The 10,663-nt window shown below is 36.1% G+C and overlaps 1 non-coding gene across 1 annotated transcript; it reads right to left on the bottom strand.

Moving 5' to 3' along the window:
• Positions 1–1,263: 1,263 nt before the first annotated feature.
• Positions 1,264–1,370, bottom strand: LOC113265698 (U6 spliceosomal RNA). Its single transcript, XR_003320106.1, has one exon. It is a non-coding gene; the product is annotated as a U6 spliceosomal RNA (small nuclear RNA).
• Between the last annotated feature and the right edge of the window lie 9,293 nt (positions 1,371–10,663).

Consider the following 10,663-nt stretch of genomic DNA (forward strand, 5'->3'; position numbering starts at 1 on the left):
ACTCCTGTCTTCTGAGTTCAAGTTATGTATTGCTGGGTTTGACAGAAATGCTGTTTTGTATTCATACTGGAACATTTGTTGCTGAAAATGTAAGTGTTTGAAGTATTTATAAAGTTATTTTTCACACAGGAACTGAGATTTCAAGGTTAGAACCATTTATCCCCATGGAGAGAAGATATAAATGAAAATATTACCAAAACTCACCGTGTAGATGAAGGTCATGACAACATTGCTGTGTCAAACAAAGAAAAAAAATAACCTGAAATTATTTTGCGTAAATGGGAATGTCCCCATTGTGAGAAAGTAGTTATTTCTGCAGTACAGTCTGTGGCACAAATCTCCATTCACTACCTACTAGTTTTTATTTTTATAACACTTTAAATGGGTACAGTAATTTATAGCTGGTGTCCAGAATATCTCTCTTGGAGAGATATGTCTTAAGAAGAAAAGTATTATTATCTATATTTCTTCTCTTGCATTAATTTTCTTTTGGTTATTGCAAACATTAAAGGGAAATATATGAGCAGTATAATTATCATACTTAATACTTTCCAGAAATACTGTATATTGAATTTGAAATAGGCTAGGGAACTTATTAGGCAATTGCTAAAACTTGCATAGCGCCACCACATCTATTTTTTCCAAAGTATATAAAATCAATTGAAACTGAATTCTTTCTAGTGAAACTTGGAACAGTCGAAGTCTCATTTATTCCAAAGATAATATCCTAGGCTCTGATCTAGGGTGGTTTTGTGGAGAATGAACAGAAAGAGTCTGGTGGGATTTCTTATTTGGAATTTAATAAATTTATCAAATTTAATTCCTCATTCTTTCTCCTGTGTCTCCAGTCATTCATCTGAAGTCCTGTGCCTCCAGATGAAGCATTGTGAAAAGGCTTCCTTTGCATCACCCCATCCCTTTTTATTCACTTTTCTTGCACACCTGTTAGAAGGCATGTTTCTCTGATGCTTTGAATATCCTTCCCCATAGTTCTATCTGAAGAAAGGTAGATCTTATCCTAAATCCTGGAAGTGAGCTTGCCCTTGTATTTTACCCTCTTGTGTTTTGTTTTAATTTAATTTAATTTTTAAATTTTATTTATTTATTACTTTTTATTATTATGTTCAGTTAGCCACTGTATAGTACATCATTAGTTTTTGATGTAGTGTAATTTTAAATTCCAGTATATTTAACATACAGTGTTGTATTAGTTTCAGGTATACAATAGAGTGATTCAACAATTCCATACATCACCCAGCACTCAAAAATGTGGAACGTTCCATGAATTTGTGTGTCATCCCTGCACAGTGGCCATGCTAATCTTCTCTGTGTCATTCCAATTTTAGGATATGTGCTGCTGAAGTGAGCACTTACCCTTTTGTTGAAAAAGCCATGGGCAAGTGGCTATGAGAATACAGCTTTAATCTTCTCACCTTAAAAACAACAAAATGGTAATAACATGAGGTAAAGAATGTATTGACTAACCTTATGGTGGTAAAAATTTATCAATATATACACATATCAAATCATCACATAATACACCTTAAACTTACAAGTGTTTTATATCAATTATATCTCAAAGCTGAAAAAAAGTCAGACTTTTTTTTTTAAGTCAAACTTTTAAAAACAAACAAACAAACAAATAAGCAAATAGCTATGGGATTTCAATCTCCTATTTCCTTCTTGGTAATTCTTCTAACCAAGATTAGGATATCTTGTTTACATTTATTTTCTCTGATAGCTGTAGCATCTCATTCATGTTTCATAAATATTACATACATATGAGAAAATGCTCATAACTAAGAGGTAAGAAAGCTGCATCACACAGGAATCTGCAGAAGCTCTTCCCTTCAGTAACAGACTTCTACAGCAAAGATTTCTGCAAGGAGGGAAAAAACAGGTAGCAATTTTTTCACTTCATAGTTGCTGGCCCAGTTTCTTTCTCATTGGGGAGTATCTGGTCAATTGGAGAATTGAATTTTTCCAGTTTAGCACCTGCTGTAAAAGATCATATTTTGAGCCCAAAACTGAGCTATAAGTTTTGAGGTGATATGTGCTCTGAATTATTTTTTTTCCTTGACATGGAACCACTGAAGAAAGTTACACCAAAGAATTGCAAATGAAACTTGTCCTCCCCTGGAAAAGAAGTGATGTGGGGAAAACACCTGCCCTTTGGAAATTAAATTAAATTAAATTAAATTAAATTAAATTAAATTAAATTAAAGAGAAAGATCTCAGTGTGAAGTTACTGGTGTTCTGTTGCAAAATTAAAAAAGAAAGAAAAGGAAAAAAAAACCCTATCAGGTCTTTTGGATGAGTGAAAAAAAAAAAGATAGGACAATGAAATGTGTGTAAAACTTACCAAAGCACTTTTGGAAGCTGGAGACCAAAGATTTTACAGGTGAATATCAAGATGGTGGAAAATAAATCTCAGTAGACTGGCAGGTGAGCTTAATGAAGTAACAGAGGATGAATCAATGTTTATCAACTTAATCATCAGTTAATGAACCTCTGATTAAAAGTCAGAGACCAGATGAAGTAATGGCAGACAGATATGTCAAGTTCAGAGCAGTGGGAATATCAAGATCAGAATAAAAGTGTCTCTACTACCTAGAGAGAAACAAACAGGGAGACAAAGCATTGTGAAAAGGCTTTGCACTCTATAAAATGATTTTTATAAGAATCAGTTGACCATAGTATAATGTAACTGTTGTTTTCTTTTGCTTTCTTTTGTTTCAGCCCTTCTTCTGGTAAAGGCATAAGACATGGATAGAGTGCAAAATGTTAATTTAAGATCTTTGCTAAGGACAGGACTTTTTGCTGTTTTTTTGTTTCGTTGTTGCTCTTGTTTGGTGAGCGCTCCCAGCCTCTGGAGGAAGTGGGAAGCATAATTACAAAACTATTTTATTCAAGTTATGTCTAAAATAAGATCAATGGGAACTTCTGAATAATTTGTTAGGAAGTGACCAAATATTACTGTACGTGGTAAACTTATATAAACTTCTTCACACAACTAGGAAGGATAACCCCGACTGGGTAAAATGTTGGGGGACTTAAAATAAGGCAAACAAAGCAGTCCAAATAATTTAGAACTAAAAGTTCACTTATACGACAGCCGAGTATCTTGATAATATTTGCTTAATCTAAATTACCCACTATTTAATCATCCCTTACTGAAATCTCACTCATGCAAAGAATACACGACAGCGTCTGTAGCATACAAGAAACCAACAGGACTGCAAGTGGCTGGAAGGATCTGGGTGACATAAAGTTCAAACAAGAAGTTTTAAGAGAGTTTTGGAGACATTCCCACTATCTAATACTCCCTTGGTTATGCCCATTCGGAATGCGTCTCGTGCTTCGAAAAATCTTGACTGCCAAACTGCATTGTTCAGGGAATACTTAATTTGTTTCTCCTTTTTATTAATAGAACACAAAGAACAAATATCTGAGAAAGCCAGTTTCCCCACAGTGGATAGGTACAATTCTACCCCAAAGCCAAGGAACCTAATGTTTTAATTAGTCTGTACAGCTGCATCTTGAATAAAGGTGCAATTTTCATTAGTGTTTTGGACACTTTCAAAATTTCTTAAAACCCTATATCCAATTACTCTTGCTCTAGGAAATTTAGGGTCTCAGATACCCTCAGCTGTAGAGATCTTCGGACCCCAGAGAACAATTAATAAGTAACAATAGTTGCAACAACAGTGAAGCCCAGCCAAAATCCTTAATTAGGTTTTTATTGAACTCCAGAATACAATTTATTTTTCTAATAAACAGAGTACATTTTAATATGTTTGGCATTTTATTGTTCTACTTACCTTTCAGTTGTGCAATTTTATTTTATTAAGCTATGATATTTTTAGCCTCCAAAACAGTTACCTCCCTACCTAGGGTACATTCCCAGAAGCAATTACTTCTTTAATTAGCTTTGACTCATTAATCTCTGCCTCTAACACTTTGCTATCCAGTGCGGCGGGACTTCCCACCCATTTGTACGGTATAATACAGACATCACAATAAGTTTCTCTTGATTTTTTCACCTTACTTAATTAAAAAAAAAATTACTAGAATTTATTTTTTTTTTAAATTTAGTTTCATAGTAAATAGAGCACAAAGTATAGAGATTTTCCATATAACCACTACCTGCACCCCCCACATGCGCAGCCCCTTCCCCCCAATTATCTACATCTCCCACCAGTGTATACTTGTTACAATTGAGCTATGTGCATTGTAGCATCATTATCACTCAGAGTCCCTAGTTTACATCAGGGTTCACTCTTGATGTGGTACATTCTGAGGATTTGGACAAATTGTATAGTGACCCGTATTCACCATTATGGCATCATACAGAGTAGTTTCATGAGCCTAAAAATCCTCTATGCCTCACCTATTCATCCTTCTCCCCTATAACTCCTGGCAACTACTTCTCTTTTTTACTGTCTCCATAGTTTTGCCTTTTCCAGAATGTCATATACTTGGGTTCGTATGGTCTGTACCCTTTTCAGATTGGCTTCTTTCACTTAGTAATATGCATTTAAAGTGTCTTCCCTAACATTACATCTCTTGATAGTTGTTTTTGTTGTTGGTTGTTTTTTCTTAGTGCTGAATAGTATCCCGTTGTCTGGATTTACCACAGCTTTTTATTCATTCACCTAGTGAAGGATATCTTGGTTGCTTCCCAGTTTGGCAATTACAAATAGAGCTGCTATAAACATCCATGTGCAAGTCATTTGACAATAATATATGTCTCATATATACGTGGTCTTCATCCACTGTCCCCAGCTCACATCTCCCAATACCCTGGAAACTTCCTGAGCTGATATGAGTAAGGCAGGCATCTTTTGTTGTAATATTTAGTCTCTCATCATCAGTTCCTGAAAATGCTCCAAAGCTATAACGGTGAAATGGTGAAATGAGCGTCTTCTTATTCATAACAAGCACCTTTCAATCACAAATGAGTTTATGTTAATGAGATAACTTTTGGAAATGCCTTAAAGATGGGGGCTGTTGCCAGGGGAACCAACCACGAGTAGAGGGTTAAAACTTTCAGGCCTACTCTCTGATTTCTGAGAGGGTAGAAGGGCTCGGGGTTGAATCAATCACCAACAGCCAATGATTTAATCAATCTTGCTTATATAATGAAGCCTCCATAAAAAAAAAAACAAAAGAAGGGTATTCAGAGAGCTTCTGTGTTGGGGAGCCAGAAAATTACACATGCCAGCATGCTGGGCCCCAAACTCTGCAAGGGCAGAAACTACTTTGTTCAGCACCTCGCCCTATGTATTTCTTCATCTGGCTATTGATTTGTATCCTGTAACATCCTTTGTAATAAACTGGTAATCTAGTGGGTTTCCTGAGTTTTGTGGGCTGCTTTAGCAAATTAATTGAAGCCAGGTGGAGGGTTGTGGGAACCTCCAATCTGTAGCCTGTTGGTTTGAAGCACAGGTAACAACCTGGGCTTGCAACTGGTATCTGAAGTAGAGAGCAGTCTTGTAGGACTGAGCCCTTAATAAGTGAAATCTGATGCTATCTTCTGGTAGAATTGGGGTACAGAACTCTTAGCTGCATAATCTATTTTTATTTATTTATTTTTTTTATTTGAGGGAGAGAGCATGGGAGGGGGGCAGGGGCAGAGGGAAAGGGAGAAGCAGACCCCCTGCTGAGCAAGGAACCAGTTTCAGGGCTCGATCCCAGGAACCCAGGATCATGACCTGAGCCGGAGGCAGATGCTTAACTGACCGAGCCACCCAGGCACCCCTCTGTTTTTAATTTTTTGGAGGAATCTCCATACTTTTTTTCCATAATAGTTGTAAAAATTTACATTCCTGCCAATGGTGCACAAGGGTTCCCCTTTCACCATATCCTTGCCAGAACTTATCTCTTGCCTTTTTGATACTAGCCATTGTAACAGGTGGGAGGTGGTATCTCGTTGCGGTTTGGGGTTGTATGAGTTTCTCTGATGATTAGTGATATTGAGCATCTTTTCAAATCTGGGGGAAATTTATATGGGTTCATTGGAGAAAAGACTATTCAGTTCCTTTGGCATTTTTATTTTTACTTTTAAAGATTTTCTGTATTTTAGAAAGAGAGTGTGTGTGAGAGAGCGAGAAAGCATGAGCAGGGGATATGGGTGTGGGGAGCAGAGAGAGAGGGACAAGCAGACTCCCTGCTGAGCAGGAAGCCCAACTTGGGCTTGATTCAAGGACCCCTGGGATCATGACCTGAGCTGAAGGCAGATGCTTAACAGACTGAGCAACCCAGGCACCCCCCCGCCCAGTATTTTTAAATCAGATTCCTTTTATTTGCTTTTGAAATGTGTAAGTTCCTTATATATTTTGGATATTAAACCCTTACCAGGTATATGATTTTCAAAATTCCTCCCATTCATAAGGTTTTTTTTTTTTTTCATTTTGTTGGTTGTTTCTTTTGCTTTTTAGGTTGATGTAGTCTCATTTATTTATTTTGGCTTTAGTTGCCTTTGCTTTTGGTGTCATATTCAAAAAGTCATTGCCAATACTAACATCAAGAAGTTTTTTCCTTCTTCTATAAATTTTGCAGTTTTAGGTCTTACATGTAAATCTTTAATCCATTTCAAATTAGGGTGGTATAATGCAGGAGTTCAATTTCATTTTTTTGCATGTGATTATCCAGTTTTTCCTATGCCATGTATGGAAGAGACCATAAGACACCAATCTTTGTACTTGGCTCCTTCTCATATATTTGTTGGCCATATATAAGATTTATTTCTGAGCTCTCCATGCTGTTCCATTGGTGGTCTGTGTCTGTTTTTATGCCAGTACCATAGTGTTTCAAAGCATACAGTTTTATAATATTGTTTGAAATGAGGAAGTGTGATGCCTCCAGTTTTTTCTTACTTTCATGATTGCTTTGACTATTCAAAGTCTTTTGTGGTTCCACACACATATTGGATTTTTTTTTTTTTTTCTGTGACAAACGCCATTGAACTTTTGATAAGAACTGAATCTACAGATAGCTTTGGGTAGTACAGGTATTTTAACAATATGATGTCTTCTGATCTATGAGCACAGGATATAGGTCCATTTATTTTTGTATTCTTCAATTTCTTCATCAAAGTCTTACAGTTTTCAGTGTACAGATCTTTTGTCTCCTTGGTTAAATTTATTCCTGAGCATTTTTTGATGTTATTGTAAGTAGAACTGTTTTCTTTTTCATATATTTCATTGTTAGTGTTAAGGAATGCAACTGATTTTGTATGTTGATTTCGAATCCTGCAGCTTTACTGAATTTATTAGTTATAACGGATGTTTGGTGGAGTCCTTAGGTTTCTCTATGCATAAGATTATATGATCTGCAAAAAAAGGAGAATTTTACTTCTTCCTCTACAATTGGTTGCCTTTTATTTCTTTTTCTTGCCTAATTGCTCTGGCAAGGACTTCCAGTACTATGTCGAATGGGAGAGATGTGAGTGAGGACCCTCGTCTTTTTCCTATCTTAGAGAAAAATGTTCAACCTTTCACTGTTAAGTCTGATGTTAGTCGTGAACTTGTCATATATTGCCTTTATTATGTTGAAATACATTCCTTCTCTCCCCAGTTTGTTGAGAGTTTTTTCAGGAAAGGAGGTTGAATTTTATCAACTGCATTGTCTGCATCAAATGAGATAATCATATGATTTTCTTTCATTCTATTAATGTGGTATATCACATTTATTGATTTGTGTGTGTGGAGTCATCCTTGCATCCCAGCAATAAATCCCACTTGATCATAGTATATGATCCTTTCATATTGTTGAATTTGGTTGGCTAATATTTTGAGAATTTTCATAACTATGTTCATCAAGTATATTGGTCTGTAGTTTTCTTTTCTTTGTCCTTGTCTGATTTCGGTATCAAGGTAATGCTGCCCTCTTACATGAGTTTGGGAGTGTTTGCTCCTTTTCAGTTTTTTTGATAAGTTTGAGAATTGGTGTTAATTCATTAAATGTTCGGTAGAATTTACCAGTGAAGCCATCTGGCCCTGGGCTTTTCTTTATTAGATTTTTGATTATGAGTCAATTTCCTTAGTCATTATTAGCTGTTCAGATTTGCTACTTCATGATTCAGTCTTGGTTGGGTGTGTGATTCTCGGAATTTAAATATTTTTCTGGTTTATTCAATTTGTTGGCATATAATTGTTTATAGTAGTCTCATGATTGTTGCATTTCTGTGGTATCAGTTTTAATTCTCCTTTTAATTTTTTATTTTATTTATTTGAGTTTTCTTTTTTCTTAGTTATTATAGCTAAAACTTTCTTTTTTTTAAATCTTTTCAATAAGACCAACTTTTAGTTTCATTGATTTTTAAATTGTTTTTCTGTCTGGTCTATTTTTTGTGTGTGTGATCTTTGTTATTTTGTCTATTAAATTGGGCTTAGTTTGCTCTTATTTTTTAGTTTTTTTTTACCGTGAAAAGTTAGGTTGTTTGAGATCTTTATTGTTTCTCTTTTAGAACCACTTTTGATGCATCTTGTGATGTTGGGCTTCCATTTTCATTTCTTATAATACATATATATTTCTAAGATTTTCATTTATTTATTTGACAAAGATAGAGATAGCCAGTGAGAGAGGGAACACAAGCAGGGGGAGTGGGAGAGGAAGAAGCAGGCTTCCAGCAGAGGAGCCTGACATGGGGCTCGATCCCAGAACGCCAGGATCATGCCCTGAGCCGAAGGCAGACGCTTAACGACTGAGCCACCCAGGCGCCCCATTTCTTATAATATATTTTTTGATTTCCCTTTTTATTTTACCCATGGGTTTTTCAGGGGTATGTCATTTAATCTTCACATATTTGGACTTTTCCAGTTTTCCTTTTGTTACTGATTTCTAGTTTTATAAAGTTGTGGTTGGAAAATATCCTTAGTATGATTTCAACCTTGTTAAATTTGCTAAGACTTTTTTTGTGACCTCTCATATAATCTATCCTGGAGAATGTCCCATGTGTGTTTGAGCAGAATGTGTATTCTGCCTCTGCTGGATGGAAATGTCGTGTTTATACCTGTTAGGTCAGTTTAAAGTGTAGTTCAAGTCAAACATTTCCTCATTGATTTTCTGCCTTGATGAATTAACCATTGTTGAAGGTGAGGTACTGAAGTGGGAAAAATTACAGGCCAAGATCTCTTTTGGCCTTGAGCTGTGTCACCTTGGAGGAGGACCGATATAGGTAAAGTCAAATGTTCCCTCTTACCCCCTCCAGCGCATCCAATCTCATGCATTTTTGTTCCAACACTGTGCTGGCACTTTTCCATTGGAAACCTGGACTTCCACAAAGACTCTCTTGTCCATAGGTGATTGTCTGAGACACGATTCTCCAGGGGCTCCTGGACCGTAGCTGGGTGGGGCTGAAGCCAGTTCACGGGCCACTCCATGGTCCATAGCCAAGACCAAGGGCTTTATGCCTATTACTATACACATGAGTGGGTGAGAGTCCTCTTGGGTCCCTTGGCATATGTTGCTGAATTCCACAGCTCCCACAGAGGTATTATTATCATCTGTGAAAAGATGCCAAATTGTTGTCACTGAGAGGGGGACATGAATAAGGATATCTTGTTCAACCTTGTCTCTGACAGCACCTCTCTCCATTTCTTTAGTTCTTTGATTTTATTCATGAGGGTTGTGCTTTTTTCCTCATATAGATCTTGTACATATTTTTGTTAGATTTATACCTAAATATTCTACTTTGGGGGGGGGTGCTAATGTAAATGATACCATGTTTTTAATTTCTTATTTCAATTATTTGCTGGTATATAGGAAGGCAATTGTCTTTTGTATATTAACCTTGTATCCTGCAACCTTACTATAATATGTTATTAGTTCTAGGATTTTTTTTTTTGTCAATTCTTACAGATTTTCTACACAGATAATCAATGTCACCTGCGAATGAAGAGTTTTTTCTTCCTTCCCAACATGTTTACTTTTTAAATTTTATTTTCTTGTTAAGACAGTGACTTCCAGTACAGTGTTGGAAAGGAGTGGTGGTAGGGAACATTCTTGTTTTGTTCCTGATCTTAGGCAAAAAGTTTTGAGTTTCTTGCCATTAAGGATGATGTTAGCTGTTGATTTTGTGTAGATATTAACTATCAACTTGAGGAAGTTCCTGTCTATTGTCTGTACTTGTAAAGATAATATGTCCTTTGTCAAAATGTCCCCAGCCTTCTATTCCTGGGATTTGTGGGATGATAAATAGGGTGCTCTTGCTAGAAAAAGAGAAAGAGAGAGAGAGACTTGTTATCTCATTATATCTCACGAGGGCTTGTTTCTTTTACCTATTACTAATTACTACCATAACACTTTATATGTTTCTTTTAAGGGATCTGACATCTTGTTGCATAAATATATATATGTATGTATATGTATATGTATATGTATATATTTGTCCTCAGTGTCTCATACAGAGCTCTGCCACAGTTGATATGCAGTAAATTTTGGTCTTTGACTACTTATTCCTGCCTAATAACTGAGTGAAATGATAAAGTCTAATAACAAAATATACAGTAGAGAATTGGTTATAGTATCAATGACGGTTGTATTAGGCTATCTTCCCAAGTACAGTTGTTCTGTATTTGCAGGAAAAAGCTGATCATTTATTGGCAGCCCCTAGTAATTCATTCCTCCTGAAACCTGTGCGCAGTGAACCAAGTTATCT

This window comes from Ursus arctos, unplaced genomic scaffold (genome assembly GCF_023065955.2).
Source record: "Ursus arctos isolate Adak ecotype North America unplaced genomic scaffold, UrsArc2.0 scaffold_24, whole genome shotgun sequence".
NCBI lineage: Eukaryota > Metazoa > Chordata > Mammalia > Carnivora > Ursidae > Ursus > Ursus arctos.